The sequence below is a fragment of the Amblyomma americanum genome, chromosome 4 (assembly GCF_052857255.1).
Source record: "Amblyomma americanum isolate KBUSLIRL-KWMA chromosome 4, ASM5285725v1, whole genome shotgun sequence".
Lineage (NCBI taxonomy): Eukaryota > Metazoa > Arthropoda > Arachnida > Ixodida > Ixodidae > Amblyomma > Amblyomma americanum.
Window position 1 is genome coordinate 204,742,394 of NC_135500.1, and position 19,442 is coordinate 204,761,835.

Here is a 19,442-nt window from a genome sequence, read left to right on the forward strand (position 1 = left end):
GTCGCTTTGGGACGTTAAGCTCCCATAAACCATTTCGGAATCTGTAGTTTTCAAGCATGAGCTATCGTCGCAAGTAAAACCGTAGACTATCGTTCATGTGGAAGGTGTTTAGGGTCAAGCAGAGAGGTTATCCTCGTTGGCCTGTAGAGTAGAGATTAGAGGCTAACGGTTAGAACGTCTGTTTGATGAGGGATTCCCAATAACTTGCTCTATCTGCCTTTGAATAAGGAAGGCTTCGTATGAACGTATTTTTGCCGTGATAAGGCTAGCGAAATATCCTGGTTTATTTTCATCATCCAACGGAACCTGTCCGTGCCGCACGCATTGTTATCTTCGCCAAGATCTCGGTAAGCTTCCGCGTCTGCAGGCCTGCGAACAGCACTGCCTCCGCCACTAATGAGCTTTCCGGTTTCTTTGTTCGCCGGGCTGCAGCGGCCGCAGTCTTGACAACACTGTGGCAACGGCCCCAGTTGTCAGAAACAGATATAGAGGTGCATTCTAAGTGAGCACTAATTATACGCGGCGCTCCAACTGCTGTACAAGCCGGCGTGCACACATCATTACATGCGAATGCCACAAATGCTGGTTTTTTTTTTAGTAGCGAGCCATTACGTAATTGCGGCGTCCCCAAATGTGGTTCCGAACGTGCTTGGTTTCCCCACGCGCTCTCCTTATTTCTAAGAAAACTGTAGTTCAGGGTTCATTTCTTCTGTGACAAGCGTCGCACATTCCTGTTACGACCACGTTCAACGAAATTCAAAGAAACTCTTCAGCAAACAGTGCTAAATGTGAACTTGAAATTACAAGAGCCGGAAACCCTGATGTAAGTAGGCGGTAGTAGAAGTTGCGGCAAAAATTGCGGAGGTCACTTAAGACTGCTTAGGTGCCGTGAATGTGACAGCATGCACGTGGGGTGTTCGGCTGAGGCGATGGCGTACTACTCTAATGCAGTGGCCAGCGAAGCTGATATGTTCGCGTCGCCCGAATAGAAATTTATGAAGACGGCGATACCCAAACCCAGAGCGAGGGACTAGCAGTTGAGCGCGAGGTGTGTTGAGGAGATGGCGTAGTGCTCTAATAAGGGACCGGTTCAAACCTCACTTCGGAACAAATTTTAGTTTTCTTTTTTTCCTCATAATGTATGCACTGCCAATGACGTCAGGAGGTCATGTGCGTTTTCGATCTGTTTCCCGCGGATGGAACGCCGGATTTTCTGACTGATGAGCCATTTAATGCTTTCGCATTGAAACATTTTCCTTAAGTTTCCTGCGGAGTGAAGTGTAGCGGTGGACCCCGATTCCACCCAAGGACCGCTGTGATTTTTATTTTCATCTCAAATGATTTGGAATAGTGTTCCTTTGAAGCCGTTTGCCTGCGCTAATGTATATACTGGTGGTAATTTGTCCCTCACTGACGCCATCCAGTATGTGTTAGAAAAAAAAAGGCGATGTTACGGTAGTTGGCGTTTTCTACAACTGCGAAGCGTCACACAGGCATGTGAAAGGAACGTGCCCCCTCGTGAACCCATGGAATGTCTTCAGGCCGCAGGGTTCACTTGTAGTGGAATGAATGCCCCTTGAATGCTCCGTGTAGTGCTGCATTCAGATTACACGTCAAGCAGCAGGCATCTCTGGTGCGCGAAAAAACTTTCTCCAAGCATTCATTAGAAGTCCCGTTGGCCTTTAATGGTACCATGATGGCTCCATAATTTGGCTTAATCGAAAAGCCTTTAGTCTGAAGACTTTTGATCAAGACAGTACCTCTATGTGTTCCTTTTCCTCGTTTGTTTGTGATTTGTGCTTTGAGTGATATATGTCGAGTAGTGAGGCCTCCCACCCTGTACCAGTTCTACTTAATCGCATGCCATCGTAAAAGACTTTCATAGTGACAATTTAGGGTCTTGGGATGCAATGCTCGATAAAATTGAGCATTTAAGTGGCGTAAGCAGCTTTCAGTGTTAAGAGAAGTCAAGGAGCCAGATAAAGTTACAAACGCCTGAAGACTTGTGTGTGAAAGCAGATACAGAGAAAGCAAAATTTTCAGCGTAGGTAAACGCATATCTTCTAATATATTCCGACTACTGATCCGGAGTTCCCGGGTTCGAGCCCGACCGCGGCGGCTGCATTTTTATGGAGGCGAAACGCAAAAGGCGCCAGTGAGCTGTGCGATGTCAGTGCACGTTAAAGGTCCCCAGGTGGGGATTCCGGAGCCCTCCACTACGGCACCTCTTTCTTCCTTTCTTTCACTCCCTCCTTTATCCCTTCTCTTACGGCGCAGTTCAGGTGTCCAACAGATACTGCGCCATTTCCTTTCCCCCCCAAAACAATTATTGTATTATTAATATATTCCGTGCCCCATGCTGGCAGAAGATTCAAGAAGACGGTACACACTACGGCAGTTTATTTAAGGACTAAAAAACTTTCAAGCCGCAAATATAGATTAAAACATGCTCCACAGAGTGATACTCAATAGGTCCATACTCCAAGATTTTTGAATCACTGAAAGTTGTGCTTCACCTTATTGTGAATACTTTTTTTTCTAATCTGGAATAGAAAAGACTGTAGTTAATTAGAGAAGGAGAAACTCAAAAGGCACCTGGAATGTGTAGCCATACGTATAAAACATTAATTTATAGTAAGCCGTCATGAATAAGAAAACATGCTTTCATAGAAGTCGTTGCTTGGGTCTTCAAGTGGTGTTTTAAATTTGTTCGCAGGAGGTTTTTCTCAGCTCACACCTGGCCGTCAATAAGCTGACAACGCAAGACGCGACGCTGAAAGCGCACATTTCATTTGTTAAGAGCGTACAACTTTGAAACAAGCTGACGTCGTTAGTGAAAACAGGTTGAAGCCTTCCGTGTTTATCAATATACGAGGTGTTTCTGCGAACACTTTCAACAATTTTCAAATATAGGTTTTTGGGGTAAAAATGTAGCTTTTGCGGCATAGTATTACCAGTGTTGGTGGACATCAAAAAAAATAAAAAACTGGCGAATCGTCTTAGATAATAAGCCGCTGAACTAATTTTTAATAATGAACTTTTTAACTAGTAGAGTTAGGCGCCTAGTTGCAAATAGAGATTTGTAGCCGGTCGTTAGTAATAGTCATATCAGTTTTTAAAATTTAGAAAACGCGGTTAGCCTCGCCGCTCTGGTTCGACAAAATCTGGCTGCATCGTGAGAAAATATGCGCGCTTTCGAAAGCATGCAGGCAAAGCAACCCCTCCAGTGCACGTAACTAGCCGAAAAAGCCAAATTTTGTCGAGCCACAGCGCCAAGGGTAATTGCGTTTTCGAAATTCTAAAAAGTGATATTGGTTTTTCTAACGTCCCGCTACAAACCGCTAATTGCAACTAGGCGCCTAACTCTCCTAGTTAAAATGTTAATTCTTAAAAATTAAGTAACCAGCTTACTACTTAAGGTGATTCATTGGTTTTCTGGTGTCCGTCAACACTGGTAATTCTATGACGCAGAAGCCATATTTTTACCCCAAAAAGCTTAGTTTTGAAGATTTTTGAAAGTGTTCGCTGAAACACCCGGTATATAAAATGTCGTAGTGCATGCGCTCGCAATTTTAACGAAAACACGTCTGTGATAAAATTTGCTAATAAAATTGGCCAGTAAATTTTTTCGACGCGTTTTATAATGATTTAAAGATTCCTTTAACTGTTAATTTAACCTACAATCTTTGTCATGTCGCAGTTATGAGCTCGTTCCCGCTCCCAGCTCGTGTATAGTGTGGCGATGGCTTGCATATGGGATGGTCGGTGCGCTTTGAAAGCTGCCTGTGCGTGCGTAACCTAATAATTAATGCGAGCTGTGGGTACAGTTTGGAAGAAGGCGCAGAGGCCTGCATCTCTTATTACATGTCAGTACTTAGAGACTGCGTGCGAGAACGAGTGGCTCAGAGGCCGAGCTTTCCGAAGGCAAGACAGCTAGCTGGAGTCCTGTTGAAGCTGGCCCCTGTCGAGCGAAGCAGAGAGGGGCAAGTCTGAAACACCCATCATAAAACTCTCTATGCACTGCGTCATAAATTTTTTCAGTCATGTCATGAACCAGCCAGCGCTATCACTCTCAGTACCAGGGGGAAGGGGGGGGGGGGTGGAGGTTATAAGTGCCTAGGTTTTACCTGATTGGAACACAGTCGATGCAAAGTAGGGAGTCAAAAGTCTGTATGTGGGCCAGCGTGAACTTTGGGATGCAGGGACCTAGAGAGATATATTGAAACACGGAACACAGCGGAACACAGTCTCTGACCCCCCCCCCCCTCCCCCCCCCCCCCCCCCAACCTCCAAGTTCAGCCGACCTCGACAACGCGAATGCATCGTAATGTGGAACCCGCATGCAGCGTGGCACGCTTAGGAAATTCGGGGGGGGGGGGGGGGGGGGGGGTGTTGGCGGCAGAGGCTTTTGACCTCGGACAGTACGCCTTCGCTTTATGAGCTCAACCTGCTAAGCGTTCACCCCATTGTTAATCGCACTTCCCGAATCAGCTCGCACTTCACCCTCCATCCACACCCTCACTCTCCTTTCCCTTTCCCCCTTCCCCAGTGTCGAGTAGCAGGCCAGGGTCACCTTGCCGCCGCCCGTCCTCTCCACTTTTCCTTTCATTAAATTACTCTCTCTCTCTCTGCTTTCTTGGTCGATAAACTTTTCTTGCTGAGAGTACACAGTGTAGTCAGTGTCAATATGAAAGTGATGGCTTTCGTGAGTGCCGTGCAAAGTGTAAGGTATTTTTCTGGGTGCCTGGATCCCTGATTTTCCTAAACGAATGGCAGGGAACTAATCAGGAGAGAAAGAGTACTGAGCTGTTGTTATGCATTTTATTCAGTCTCCAGCGAACAGAAGCTACGGTAGAACACTTTCTCAGAGTAGGTGTGTCCTAAAGTGATCAAGTGATCTCTTTCGCTTTCATTCCTGGAGTACACCGAAGCGGCCACGCTTTGTTTTTTAGCCACATTCAAGAAATGGAGCGGGACAATTCTCAACGCTGCATGATGAAAACAAAACTAGCAAATCTGAAATCGTGTGCACCGAAAGAAAGGCAGAAAAAAGTCGGTCGTACGTTTTCAAGGCCGAATTGTTGCTGTGACCGCGACCATATCGGGTTCCTGTGGAGAAGCTCCCTGCCTCTTAGAAGAGCGTTCAGTTTAGGTTTCTAGGAAATGAAAGCGGAGACGCAGGTGCATCTGAGAGTTCCCCAAGGCTGCTATCCAGTATTCATGCATGCACACTGAAATTCAAGTGACTCACATAGAAGCGGACGAGCAGAAAAGGAATAATGGAAACCACACAAGGCCGCAACGGATGCGAAAATGTGGCACGAACACTCTCTGCTTAAAAAAAGAAAGAAAAAGCATAAAGAGGGAAAGGAAATTGAGGAGAAGAAGAAGAAGAAAGGAAGTGTCGCCTACTGCTGGCTTTTTCGGCACTGTCTTGTCCACCGAGTGAAAGAAAAAAGTTAAATGAACAAAGTCGCCTACCAACAGCAAAGCTGCCAGATTTCTTATATAGCTTAGAATTTAGCACACACAACGCAAAATCCATCACGCCGACTTTACGAGCATTAAGTCTTTTCTTACGCGAAGTACTCGGTCCTTTGAACAGAAATCTAGCAGAGTAGGCTGCACTGGAGGGGAGGCTTCGCTTAGTATTACTCTTTGAAACTAACAAAAGCATAAGCAAAGCAATAAAGAGACTTGTTAAGAAGACATTGCGCAGGCTGTAGTCGCTTTGGTTTCTGCTAAGGTGTTTGAGGTTTTTAACTTGGAGGACTGAGAAAAAGTCCATTAGGGTTTAACGTTTTTATGGCGAGAGCTGTTACTGGTACGTCTCCTGCTACACCGCGGCTTCGGTTTCTGTGAGATCACCTACACACCTCCCTCTCCACCTTTGTTGCCTTCAGACGGTGTGCGCACCTACCCGTGTCCGCCCAATGCATCCCGAGCCACGCGTTTCGTGCCCTTATTCGTCTTCGGATATGACTGGTGGTCGTAAAACTTCCAAACACCTCTACTCGATCACATTTCCCCATCTTCAGTACAAGCTTTCCTCGCCCTAGCCATCAAAGGAGACTTGGACGATGTCAGCCACAGTTTCAGTTTGGAAAATCTCGCCACAACTGCAGTGCGAACATTTGCTCGTAATCCTCCAAATGTTCTCGAAACCACATCCCTACATTCATAGATCGCTAGGAGTCCTCACACCAGTCATGGCGCTGTGGTGCAGCGGTTAAGCGATGCGCCATTGCCGTGTGATGGCAGGTGCTGCCCCCGCTGGGCCTTGTGCGACCCAGGTCGCTCTTCCTGAGCAACCAACCAATCAATAATTTAACTACCACCTGCAATGGTTGGCAGTTTGCTCACTATCTGGTGGGCAGGTTTTGATGACGCCGCAAGTTCCTGTGACCTAGGTGGTCCACCTGCCTCCTAGGTTGCTCTGCAGGGGCCCACTTGCTAGAGACGTGCCCTTTTAACGCTATAGCGGTAAAAAAAGGCTGCCTAAGCTAAGCTTACGGCTCAGTTTAGTTTAAATTCAGCGGGAGCCCTGCTGCGCTCCGACGACCTCTCCGACTGACCACCTGTGGCGAGGGCGTCACTGCACACCGGCGCTCCGACTGCATACGCCCAAACGGGAAATCTCCTGCAAGACTCCAAAATGGGACTGGGAGGCGGCTTGTTTTAAACGACGATTTTGGCTCGAAATCGTCTCTAAATGCAACCTGAAAGGTAACGCACATCCATGGAAGACGATGAATCATTTACGAGCTGTTAATCGCGCCAAGCCAATGCCAAGTTGATGTCACCGATTATCACCGGCGCTGGCCCGCGCGCCGAGAACGTCGGAGTACAAATGTGCCTTCGTGGAATCGGATCGCGCTTGTGTCTGCAACATGATTTTGTTTTCAACCACTCCCCACTCCCCAGAGGGCGCCACATCTTGAGAAAAAGGCGGAATTCCTCCTGTCACTGTGCGCAGGGTGCTCATTTTTCATTTTCAAGTCTATATTAAGAACAACCTTCCAGAAAAAGATAAAATACCCGCCTTTTGGTTGCACGCACGTAAAGCCATAGAAAAAAAAACACGTGACAGTTGCAGTCTTGCGTCCACCTAATAATCGCTGGAGTCAGGCGGTATTTCGCAGCCCAGTTATACGCCTGCGTGCAATTTTGCTTTCATCTTATACCTAGTATTGTGAGGGGAAGGGACCAATAGGGCCTCAACCGAATCACCTCTCTGCAACCAGTTAATAGTCATTGAATATTCTTCACTACCACCCCCAGTTCAGCGAAGTGCGGTACGCGCATAACTTGTCGGAATAGCAGCAGTCCAGACCGCCGTCCAATGGAGCATGGTGTCTAGTTTTGCAAAGAGGCACGCCTGCATTTTCCTTATGAAGACAAACAAGTGGGGAAATCGCCAATGCAGAGCCACCTGTTGGCGAGCGCTTGGAGTGAGCGTTCTTGAAAGGATTTCTCTCACGCTTCGCGATCGACCTGAGTGGCTGGGGCTCGATCACTACTAGTGGCGTCTCACGCACAAGAATACACATTATATCCCATAAATGCATTTATGCGCTTCGCGCCTGGAGGTTCCCACCTGTCAGAAAGTTTGCGTGCATTCGATGTCAGCTCACGGGGAGGGCAAAAAAAGTGGTTGAAGGGAGGCTCAAGAAAATCGTTTTTTAGAGGTAGCAATCAGTCATCTCGGTATCGAGGTTCAGGCCCAAGCTAGCCCTGGGGCTGGAGCCACAAAGGCTCGGGAGGAAAAAAAAATCGAGCAGCTTCTTTTGCTTGTCGCAAGCGACAGAAGTTGCAGTCAAGTCACGCCAACGAGTCACGCCACTGTGGCTTGTTATCCGTCTACGTCGGGAGCCCACGTATTCCAGCTATACGTGCCTCTTGAGCGTTTCAGTTCTTAGTCGCAGCCAAAAACTACCGTGTCCCACCAGCTGTCCAATATGGGAATGAGTCCAGTGCGCAGGTAGTCATGGGACCATGGTGGCCCTAGCCAACACCTCCAAGCAAAAGCGGCCTGTGTTGCACAAGGCATGACATCAGCTATTTTGGTGCATTCGGCAAACGCTGAGAATGCTTTGATGAATTCACGTGCTCAGCGCTTCCCTCTGCTTTCCCTTCTTTTTATCTCCCCTCACGGCGCAGTGGTTACGGTTGTTACCCAAGGAGAAGCGTGGGAATTACTAAGAATTTTCGTTCCTCAAATCCATTTTTTTGAGGCCGAGAAATGCAGAAGCGATCGGTGCCCCGGATTAGGAGGGTCTGAGGGGGGGGGGGGGTCTACTGTTTCTAATTTGGTCGAGGCGCCACATTCCGCTTGCGAAAGACGAAACACCAAGACTGATTGTCCCCCATTAGTCGCTCACTTTTGTCAGTAGTAAGTGGTTTATTAAAATAATAATAAAATGGAAGGAAAATATTTCTGCTAACCCCGGCATCTGCCATCGATGCTAAAGCACCTGAGCTGGGGCAGCGGAAATAAAGGATAGCAGGCAGAATGGAGAAATGAAATGAAAGAGGTGAGGGGACAGGCAGAGTGGGTAGGTTGGAGAGGTAATATGCACAAAAGCTATTTACGCATAGTAAATATGTAAAGTTTTTACTTTTATCAGCAGAATCAGTAGAATGAATTTTCCTGTCAACTATGCTACATATATTGCAAATATACGTACTAACGCACATTTTTGAATGCATGCGTAGAAGATGCCGACCACATTAGCGCGGAAAATTTGGTTTAAGTGCTGTTAAGTATCCAAAGTGGCGGCACTGATTTCTGCGCTGTATTAAGAAGCTCAAGAAGTAAAACTTTTAATCTGAAGGCAATGATAAAACCGTGCAATAAAAAGCATGCTCTCGTGTACTTAAAAGTACTTAGATTAAAGGCTGTACATTGGTGTTACAGGAAGCATTAAATAATCCTGCGAACATAGGGTTTTTCAGGCCACACATACGCTTCACTTATACCATGCATGTGAACACAAGTTTGACGAATTAATCAGGAAAGCGTAGAAAGAAGCCCTATACAAGCTGTAGATATTTTATTTTCCCATTGAAATATACTACTTTAAAAAATAACGATTAATTCGGGAAAATACGCATGCGCTGCTAAATATGTTATACTTTCGAAATTCCAAAATCTACTTACTTATAAACTTGCCTCCTCTTACATGGAAACGTCGTTTTGACCACCGTCTCACGAAATTGTGCTGGTAGCATGTAATGCCGTGTCTTTTGGTCGTTTTTGGCTTGAAACGTTCCGTGCGGTTGCACGGATTTACTGTTTCAGCAATGCGTTATATATGAGAAAAAGAAAATGGCTGGCCATTTTTCCGGTCTTTGCGGCTGCTTCCTACACGACTTCCTACAAGAAGTCCTACACGACGCTTCTTTGGCATGCAAGTGCAATAGCACAGCGGCGCGCGCCCAAACTACTAGTAATCGTTGCTAGTTCTCTCAGACAAGGATAACAACAAAATACTGTGAACTTTCCACCGTCTTCCAGCAGCACGGAGACGCATAGAATTACAGACGAAAAAGGGGAGACAGCGGAGCGGCCTCACGAAAACGGCCGCGAAAATGAACGTTGAGCACCCAACGATTTCAAGCGACGACGGGCTGCTTAAAGCAGCAGAGCCCGTACATCTTACCTGCCCTATATTTCCATACGGAAGGTACCGCATAAAGGAGCGCTATGCTCTTGACAGACAAACCAGGGCAAGGCAGGGCAGGTAGTATGGGCTGTGAACAAGACGCGCTGCGCATTCCACTACAGAAACACCGGTCGAGCCAGCAAATTGCTGAAAAAGAAACAAACACTATAATGATTCGTACTTGAGAACGAATGTATGGCAGCAGCCGGGATAACGTTCTTTGCCGCCACATTTATCGAAGTGTGTTTACGTTGCGTGTATGTGTCGGATATGAAATTCGGTGAGAGCACATTTTGCCTCTGCATGCTTACGCTTAACTGAAGTTCGTCTTGCATTGAGTGAACACGCCTTGACGGAGGATTCTTGTGCGCTGCTTTCATTCGACATGAGCACAGGGCTGTATTAACGCGACAGCGTTAAGGCCCCCGTGTAGCAGGGAGCCTCTCAGCGTCGACGGCGTGCGAGCGAATGGGGATTAGTAGAAAAAGTGCCTTCACACTTGGAGCGCTCGATTTGAAGCGTGATTAAAATACCGCAGAAATTGCGGATATAAGTTCGCAGCATGACTTAAACGTCAGTGAGGCACGTAAGAATGTCAAATAAATTGAAGAAAAAAATTGAAAATTGGTTTCTTGAAGAAAAAAAATGACGCAGTAAAGGTCTCGTACATCTCGGTGGACACCCGAACCGCGCCGTAAGGGAAGGAATAAAAGATTGTGTGAAACTACGCAGGAAGAAAGAGGTGCCGTAGTGGAGGGCTTCGCCATAATTTCGACCACCTGGGGATCTTTGACGTGCACTGACATCGCACAGCACACGGGCGCCTTTTGGGCTTCGTCTCCATCGAGGCGCGGTTGCCGTGGTCGGGTTCGAACCCGAGTACTCCGGCTCAGTACACGAGCGAAAATAAATTGCACCTAACAGAGAATTTGGATAGAAGGAATCGAACCCGTTCCCCTTGGATGACGAATCAGACACTCTACACGTAGGCCACTGATGCTTGTTCGTTCGACTTGGTTAAAGGGAGGTCTTGTGTGTCTTGTCCGACTTCCGGTGTCTGCGAAGTGATATGCAAAGAAGATCCCAGGCCGTCGAAGGTATCCATTAATGCTATCGCGTCATACCGTTGAGGCGGAGCTTAAGCGTGCTCCGAATTTTTTCGCTGCGTTGCCTCGCTAAAGCGCATGTCCATGCGCTTGTCATTTGAGTAACGCGTCCAGTCGAACTATTGCGCTGTCAGTGCTATCATGGTGCTTTTGAAGTGTCCCTGCTTGTGCTCGTCATTCGACTTAAGGTACCTTTTGGTCGCTTTCTCGAAAACATACGCCATTCTAATATGCGCCAGTATTACCGCGTACTACGTAGATGCGTTTTGAGCGAAGCAGTTTTTTTTTTATAAGCAAACTGAGGATTCCTCGCCCAACTTGCGACTGAATGTACGGGGGAAAGCCGGGCTACCGTGTGTCGGCATCGCGTTTATCAAAGTGCGTTTACTGCATATTTATGTGTCTAAGGTAGAAATCACAGAGAGAGCATTTATCTCGGCTGGAAGAGACTAATGCCGCAATGTATGCGCTTTTTTAGTCTCCTCGAAACCTTCTCCCTCATATCTCAACGCTCGAGCTCGACATAATTTTAAACAGGTGTTGTGCGTGTGCTGATCTATGCAAGCTCATGCTAAATATCCACAGGTAGTCCGAATTACTCCGGAACCCTCCACTACAGCACCTCTTTTTGTGTTTCTTCTTTCACTTCCACCACACTCTCCTCCCTGGCGGCTCGGTTGAGCTGTCCACGAAGAAGTTAGACAGTTACTATGCCATTTCATTTTCTCAAATCCAAATTTAGTTTTCAGACTTTGCGCTACAGTCGCCGCGTATTTCTTCTGTTCATACCACTATTCTCCACATCTTCGCAACGCTAATAACAACATAACGAGGAGAGCAGGATTGTTTAGTGCGACAGAGGTCGCTGACCCAGCCAAAGCCACCTTTGACCCAACTCGAGTTGCAAAAACCCATCCCACGTTCCCTTTCGTAAATTCTTCTCCATAAGCGTGCCTCGACTGCCGAGCCTGAGGATGTGGGTTCAATCCGTGCTGCGGCGGCAGTGTTTCGATAAAGATGCAAAACACAAGAAGGCGCCCGTGTTGTGTGGGGTGTCAGTGGAGCTAAAGATTCCAAGGTAGCCAAAATTCATTCTTTCTAAATTTTAATTTCACTCTAAATTCTTTTTTCCTCTTTCTTTCTTTCTTTCTTTCTTTCTTTCTTTCTTTCTTTCTTTCTTTCTTTCTTTCTTTCTTTCTTTCTTTCTTTCTTTCTTTCTTTCTTTCTTTCTTTCTTTCTTTCTTTCTTTCTTTCTTTCTTTCTTTCTTTCTTTCTTTCTTTCTTTCTTTCTCTTTCTTTCTTTCTTTCTTTCTTTCAGTCCCTTCTCAAACCTTCCCTCACGGCGCGGTGTAAGTGTCCACCAGATGTGAGGCAGTTACTGCGTCATTTCCTTTCTTCAAAAATATTTTCTGGGCTGCCAACTCCTTCTTGTAACAACGTCTGCGCTCCTACACTCCTGCTGGTTCCTTCAGTAACAGCCATGAACTGACTGTTCCAGGCGTTCACGTCACAAAGGGGAGCCAGCACGAAGGAGTGGTGCAAAATTACCACCAAATGGGCACACTAATCGCTGATTACATGTGACAAAGCGATATGATAGCCTCTCCTCATGAACACCCACATGCCATAGACACCCATAGTGTGACCCGCTCCCATAGAAACCCTTGCATGTGTTGTTGACTGTTCAACTCCCATTCAATGGCTGATTCAAGTTCCGACTGGCAGTTGTGTGCTAGACTTCACGCAGATTGGAAAGGGATTAGTTCAGGACTTGTCCGATAAATTAGGAGCCCACAATCTTTGACAGACACCCATGCATACTTTGGTTTACTGTTTGCCTCCGGGCCACTGCCTGGCGCAAGTAGCGACCAGCAATTCTATGCTGTATCTCACGAATATTCGACCTCAGTTAATCCCGCATTTGTACGAAAACTTGAGGGCCCACAATATTTGCCCCAGAAACCGCCACCTGGCCGAATGTGACCGACACACAACACCGGCAATACGCCTCAAGGAGCTCCTTGTGCTATCGCATTCTGCCCACATCAGCTGCGTTTCGAAAAGCGCAAAGTTCGTGGGCTGTCAGTGCTAAGATGACCTCACACTCTGTTACTGCGACCGCTGGTGTTGCCGCGCAAAGCAGCTGATCGGGCGTATTATCGCATGACTGACACCCGGGACTTTTTATTTCGTTATTTAGTATGTTATTTCGAATGTGACCGACACACAACACCGGAAAAACGCCTCAAGGAACTCCTTGTGCTATCGCATTCTGCCCACATCAGCTGCGTTTCGAAAAGCGCAAAGTTCGTGGGCTGTCAGTGCTACGACGACCTCACACTCTGTTACTGCGACCGCTGGTGTTGCCACGCAAAGCCAGCTGATCGGGCGTATTATCGCATGACTGACACCCGGACTTTTTATTTCGTTATTTCGGACCTCGATAAGCACATGTGGGAAATCATGATAGAAAAAAAAATGAAAAGTGACAGCTCTGGTGGGGCCGACATTGAAGTTTCAAGATAGTTTATAAGATCTGTGAAGGGTTCGATCCTAGACAGCCACTGGGACGCACACACTAGTGCTTTGTGTTTTTGAACATATCGGGAGACACTATCCAGGATATACAGCTGCGCGGGCCTCAAGATCGAATCCCAGTGAAAACCGGCCATGCGAGGCTGTCATAAACAGTGGAGGCTGGTCGGCGCAATAAGAAAAAAAAAACCGAAGCCCGTTTTACTTTTTAATCGTTTAGTGTAGAATACCGTACGAATCCTACGAGAAGTCTTTTTTTATGGTTCCCTGGAAAAAATTCCAGAGTACAAACCCTCCCAGCAATGTAACAAAACGCGATCTATAGCTTCAGGTTGCGTACACATAAAGAAATCGGTTCCCCACCACATGTAGAAACTGTGTTTCTCTAGAAATATTTTGACTGACTTTGGAACGCTGTCACTCAGAACTTAAAGCTTAAAGGAAAATGACTTCTTGGCCGGCAGAACCTGCATTTTCTAGTCTCGGTTCAGGACATCCGGGCCCTGGCCTCCACTGTGCAAGACTCCATACAAAAGGAGAGGCAAAATTCTGTCATGCACATCTCTTTATAGTGTTTTCGTTTTTAGGGAAGACAAGTAACCTTCTGAAAAACGAATTGACAAAAAACGCTCACGGGAAACAACCTCATTCAAAAAACCAAACATAGGCCCCAGCACAGCAACTACATAATCAGGCAACGCACGACTAAAAGTTGGAAGCTGGCCTCAAAACTATTTCATCATTTCTGGCAGAAAGTTTATTATAATTACCCAGGAAGTGCGCTTCTTTACGTACAGTCCAAATATACGATCAGGTGTTGAGTAGCTCAGTTTTAGAAAATGAGTTGTAAGGAGTATTGGGGTTTTTTTAACTGGGCTCTTTGTTTCAAGCAGGTAGGCAAAAAAAATTATAAATTGTTAGAAATATCTATAGAACTGCATCACGCAAGACGCACTTAGTGAGCTGATGCTGTTTTTACTCTTGCCTCAGTGAAAACACATGGGCAAGAAAGTCTATGAATAGAACGTACAAAATGGCTTGGCTGGTACTTTAGGAAACCAACGAAATAAATTTAATGCATAGTGTCAAGACCAGTTAATAAAGCATCACCGCACAGCTCTAGCCCTACCTAATACATTGATACAGAGCTCAATTTTATAGCCTAAGGCAAGCCAGAGAAAAAGCTCGTAAGGCAGAAAGTGTATATTTAAAATCGCGAAGGGAGGTAAAGAAACTCGAAGTCTGTGGGCACCCATTGAGCCGCGGAAAATTAGGTAGCGGAAAAACGGCCGCAGAATTGGCTGCGCTGCTCTCATGCCATCTGGAGAGGAGTGAAAAAAAAGGGCGCGAAAGGAGCTTTCAAACAACAGCAAAACAGTTATCGGTTGGAGAGCGGTTTCAAAGTTGTGATCGCCTGAAGTGGAACTTCATTTCGAAGCTCGCACCTTGTTTTCCGACCACACGACTATAAAAATATTCATTTCTTCTGTACTTTGGAATCATTTTGAATCTGCATATATTGCGGAGATATAGTATGATGTATATTTAACGCAAAAAAACTGTTTTCAAATAATCGATTTTTTTTTTAATTTTTTGGCGATCTCGACATCCGCAGTCCCCCTTACTGTCTGTTCGATTTGGCTGCATTCGTTGCTTCATTTCTGTAAAGTTCGGTGGCGGTGCCCCGAGTGTGCAGAGCTAGTTCAGGTAGCTCAAGAGAAATTTTTCATTGCCTGCTTCCAGAATTGATGGTCGAGTGCAGGCCCCGTCGTCTGCCGACCTTGGCGTCGCAAAAAAAAAAAAGAACTGCAGCCATCTGTGTGCCGCAAACATAAACGGTCGCTAACACCGCGGACCGCATAAATGTGAAACGGGAAATCGCGATGAAGTGTTGCCATCAACCAGTGCCGCTGCGCTTTCCTAAAAGAGGTCGCTGCATGTGTTACACACACACTATTTACTAATACGCGGCGAAATGTTGTCCACGTGGGCTCCTCATTACATGAGCCTATTGGCGACCGCTGCGACTCGGGCTCGGTGGACCTGGACCTTCTGGCTCGCCAGGTCGGAGCAGCCGAGCAAGTTAGCCTTCCAGTCCTCCCGGGTGTGGTTGTGTTTTGAGGCAAGGTTCGGGTTTTATTGGCATGCCCACATCATGTGGAAGATATTCGAAGACTTCTCCGCACAGTGTAGGGATTTTCCTGTACATGCAGGATCAGAAGTGCTCTTAAACTGCCCGGCACAGCAGTGTTTTGGTGTAAAGGAGGAGTGTGAGTTCTTCCGCCTTTGTAAGGCCCCTACACGGCTTAGAATAGATTTCGTGGCCAAATTGGTAGAATTGAGTAATGTTTCGAGAAGTGAGGGCCGGATTGGGTTCAGGATTCGTTTCGGAAGGGTCTGAAGGGGTTCCCCGGCGAGTGAGGGCGCGGTCGGCGACTTCTGTCAGTTCATAGCCTTCGATATCCATGTGGGACACTGCATTTACTCCCAGCGTGGCCGTCGTTACAGTTTTTCGTAATTTTACTCGTGCGGCTTACCGCAGTGCCTTAATCTGCTTTATTTTCTCGAGATGTTCTTCCAACTGAGGTGTTATTCCACGTGCGTGCAAATGGTCCCTGTTCATTTTTCTTCTTGTGCCTCAAGGGCTTCGTCTAGCCGGATTCTTTAATCTCTTTCCCGGATATTAAGTTTTTTAAATTCAACTGTGCAAATTTAGCCGATAAAAGTAAAGTTCTGTTTCTACTGGTAGCTCCCCATTTCTTCTAATGATTAAAACTTTATCCTAAAGTAAATTATGACGACAAGTTTGACCTAACGCGATCTCCAAACCAACGACTTCCGACTGGGCAAGATCAAATATCATTGGCTTTTTTTTTTCGGAACACATCCAAGGAGAGAGACAGAGAATGAGAGGGAAAGTATGGGAGGTTAAGTAATGAGAAAGCACCGGTTTGACGCCCTGCACTGGGAGAAAGGGGATGAAGGACATAAACAGGGATGAAGAGGAGAGTTCCGTCTCGTTGCGGTTATAGAATTACAAAAAAAATGTGAGTGACGAAACAGGCGCGTTTAAGATTTGCTCGATGTGTGGTTCGAGGCACTACGATAAACCTCGCGGTTATTGAGGAAAACCACTTTGTTCTGGAGGGCCGTCTACGCATGTCATTGAAACACACACGCAAAGAGTGCTGCTCCAATACTTGGGCTTCTAATTCAAGTTTCTGCAGAATTGTAGAAACTTGTAGAATTTATTTTTCTCCGATCCTCTGCGCAGTTCCCACTTTCCATGTCTTCTGTCATTAATGAAACGCGTTACGTTTACTGCTCTCATTTTCCGTTTCGCGTTCGACTTCGTTTCTTGCGTGTCTTTCTGAGATAAGCGCGCCATTAGGCACACACACAAGAAAGAACTTCTGTTGGCTAGCTTTCTTTAATGGTTCTATAAATTTACTTTGGAACAGTATACACCCTTCATAAGGAAGTTTGTTGCTGTTTTATACCGGAACAGAGGCTCATAGCTCGTGGCGCAGAAAAAATTGTCAAATCAAAAAGGAGCTGGGTGGCTCAGCCTTTCAGGGTTCGTGCACTCGATCTGTGTTTACTCCGCTTTTAGCACTTAGCATAAATTCTGAGCCTTTCGAGGAAGATCAAAATGAATAATTTTAAAACACAAAGCTCGTGGTGACCTTGAGAACTCTTTTAGTAACTTCTACCGCATAAAATCACCACTCAAGCAAATTTCAGCCTATCCGACAGCCAGAAGTAAATCTAAATAAAAAAAAAACCTATTGCAAGGTTCTCCACGTAATAAGTTGCGTCTTTCTAATATAATGCACGCAACCACCTTCTAGTGGATATGGACTGTGTGCTCAACGCCAACATCGTCATTTTGCTCAATGGTGGAAGCCCGATAATTTTCTTTCACTTTAAAAACGCAGCCGACACACTCTAAACTCGAATACTCCTATAAGGGTATAAAAAGGAAGCAAACTGCTCTTTAGAGCACTCCCATTTAATAAAAGGGAGTACATAGAGAAGTGTGCCTTCTAGGTAGTTCAAGTAAGCGTTGTTTCCCATCTGGTGCTACAGTAAGAACAACACTAGTTCGACTCCGTCGCCTCAACCACCACAGCAATCGAGCGTAGTATGGTCTCTGCGCAGTTTATTTTACCCGAACACCTGTATGCGGAGGACACAGCGCTGCATGACTGTACGCGACGGCGCCCGATGTGCTCAGAGTAAAAGGTACTCCGGCACATAACGGGCGCTATACGGAGCTTCGGGGTAGCCAGTGTTTTTACAACGACGCAGTGTTTCGATAAACGCCGAAGCTCGCTCTAAAAAAAAAAAAAGAGGCTTTGGGCTTGCAACGCGTTATTAAAATTTGTACGTTATCATGTACGAGCCAGCGCTATGACAGGAAGGCAGGCCTTATACGTTGTAGAGGTAGTATGTGCGGCGTTAAAGCAGTGACGTTATTTGAAGGAAGCGAATAATACGGCCAAGGAAAGACAGAAAGAAGCAGAGAAAGAGTGCTACTTTAGACATGGAGGATTTGACAAGTGCCGCTTCAAGAAATGAAAAGTGGGAGGCCCGTGTGACCGCAGAGGGGGCGAAGATATAAAGCGAAAGATAAATTGTGAAAAAAAAAATCATTAGAGGCGAGGCAAATACTTCCAACAGATATCGGACTTTAGTATGCACTCTGGGGTATCCTTGGTTTTGGTTTTCAGCCCCGTGCGATGATTTCACGAAGCTCAGACAGGCATGCGTCAATGCTATTTTTTTTTCTGCATTGTTTCTTCACTGTCATGCGTCCGCTTTTTTCTTGTCGTCATAAACACGGCGACTTGTGCGTCGCTCGTCACTCTCGCCGCCTCCGCAACCGCCAAATCAAGGCGCGCGACCCGCGCCGAGGCATCCCTTCCCTCCCTCCTTCCCTACCATCCCCTCTCGGGAGGCATCAGCGTTCCGCCGTGGCTCACGTGCTCCCGTCGTGACGTCCCGCGTGACGTCAGAGGTGCTCCGGGGCCTCCCATTGGCTCCGGCGCGAGCCGGCGGGGAAGGTGGGTTCAAAAGCGCCGGCCCGGCTGCCGCACTTCGGGAAAAAGTTGGGAGCGCACTCGCGGCGCACAACCCGAAACCGACTTCGCCTCCTCCGGCCCGCCGTCGAAACTCTCGCCGTCGTCGCTTCCGCTTGCGTTCCCCGGGAGACCCGTGGTTTCCCATCGCCCCACTTCGCTACTTCGACTCCCGGCACAGGGCACACAGTTCGTCAAGGTGAGTTTTTGGAGAACAGATTTTCATAAAGAAATCCCAGCGACAAGCAGACATAACTGGCGAGAATGTTGAGACCCAGCATGCGGAGAAAAAGTGTCAGAGACAGTGACAGTTAAAGTCTTTAGTTGTAAAAAAACAAGGATAGTCCGTATTGTTTTTCAGGATGTCACAAGCAGCCAAGCTTTCTGTCAGTGTTTCTTGTTGGCTGATACTTAAACTTCAAGTGACTAAGAATTGCCTGTTAACTGCAGAATTATTTTCTTGCCTAAGCTTGGTTTCTTTTAAGGTGAATGTGCAGTGAGCTACTTATTAAGGCATTCCTTTCCCAGTTTAAGGTTCTCGCTTTTTTGTTCCGGAAAGTGTCAGAAAAAAGCTTGCGAAATTTCTTCGCTGAAATGAGGGAATGCTGCAGAGCAGCGCCCATCGGCGCATCTATAGTTAGCTCTTTCCTAGGGACAATTTGAACTGGGTGCACGATAAGTTCTTCAAGCCGCTCAGCTTCCCCAGTTTAGAGTTTATGCATTCAAGGCATCTTGATTATTAGTATGCCCGCACCTCTATACAGGCTCGTTTTTGCCAGCTGCTGCTAAATGGTCTTCATTGCGAGTATTTGAAGATCTGTTTTCGACGCGCCAATAGTACAACAGTTTATCTCGGTGTCACAAAGCGCCCGTGTAAGTCAGTTATATGGCTACTCTGAGGCGAGGACACTCCATTAGATGTGTAAAAGCAATAACAAATGTTATTATACAGGTGTTTTTCGTGACATTATGTGCGTATTTCTGGAACCGGTCACTTGGTGACGAATCGTTTGTGTCGTCATGACGTCTATAACAGGCATCGCCTAGCGGTGATT

General features: G+C 46.5%; 1 protein-coding gene across 1 annotated transcript in view; it reads left to right on the forward strand.

The window, feature by feature from the left end:
* The first annotated feature begins 18,409 nt into the window (after positions 1-18,409).
* LOC144129152 (uncharacterized) overlaps positions 18,410-19,442 on the forward strand; it is a 62,415-nt gene continuing 61,382 nt past the window's right edge. Inside the window, exon 1 of the mRNA XM_077663096.1 lies at positions 18,410-18,586. The gene's annotated coding sequence lies outside the window, so the exon portion shown is untranslated. The remainder of the gene's footprint in view (positions 18,587-19,442) is intronic.